The sequence below is a fragment of the Wasmannia auropunctata genome, unplaced genomic scaffold (genome assembly GCF_000956235.1).
Source record: "Wasmannia auropunctata unplaced genomic scaffold, wasmannia.A_1.0 LD301178.1, whole genome shotgun sequence".
In the NCBI taxonomy this organism is placed as follows: Eukaryota; Metazoa; Arthropoda; class Insecta; order Hymenoptera; family Formicidae; genus Wasmannia; species Wasmannia auropunctata.
Genome location: NW_012061712.1, coordinates 1 through 596, shown reverse-complemented (window position 1 = coordinate 596; position 596 = coordinate 1). Strand labels below are relative to the sequence as shown.

Here is a 596-nt window from a genome sequence, read left to right as displayed (position 1 = left end):
CAGAGATGTGTATAAGAGACAGGTATTGACATCTGAAATATAATATAAAATAATGTAACGTCGACTTGCTAGAACAAATTATAAATAATTTGATAGATTTTACAACTTTTTATGTACTTTTGGAAATTAAACTGATACGAATATTGAAGATTTTCGTGTTAAATACACGAGACATAAAAAGAAAAGAATTATTATCATTATATTGTATATAAGGAAATATATAAAATATCTTGAATTAAATTACCTTTGAGATCTAAAAGACGTTTAATATCCTGTTCTTGTGCCAGCCGAAAAGCATGATCCAATCTAGCATTTGAATATTTACGCGCAATATTATTAAAGTCAAACAAGTGAAATTTCCATTTGTGTAAGATTGCATTAAATGCTAAGCCGTTTGACCAAGACGTTGTAAAATTTTTAATATCAACACTAGGATACTTCTAAAAAAGACGATAAATTATTGTTGCTTTATTTTAACAATATTCGATACAAATCTGTAATATTTTTATATGTATATTATATGTATGTTACCTGCGAGTTCTGACGACATCAAGTAAGAAGTGTTTTTTTTTCTAAATTGGTCTGTTGTAATTCTG

At 26.7% G+C, this 596-nt stretch overlaps 1 long non-coding RNA gene across 1 annotated transcript; it reads right to left on the bottom strand.

Moving 5' to 3' along the window:
• Window positions 1-8: 8 nt before the first annotated feature.
• On the bottom strand, window positions 9-596 carry LOC105461255. Its single transcript, XR_975915.1, has 3 exons — window positions 532-596; window positions 245-440; window positions 9-32 (listed from the first exon to the last, which is right to left on the bottom strand). It is a non-coding gene; the product is annotated as an uncharacterized LOC105461255 (long non-coding RNA).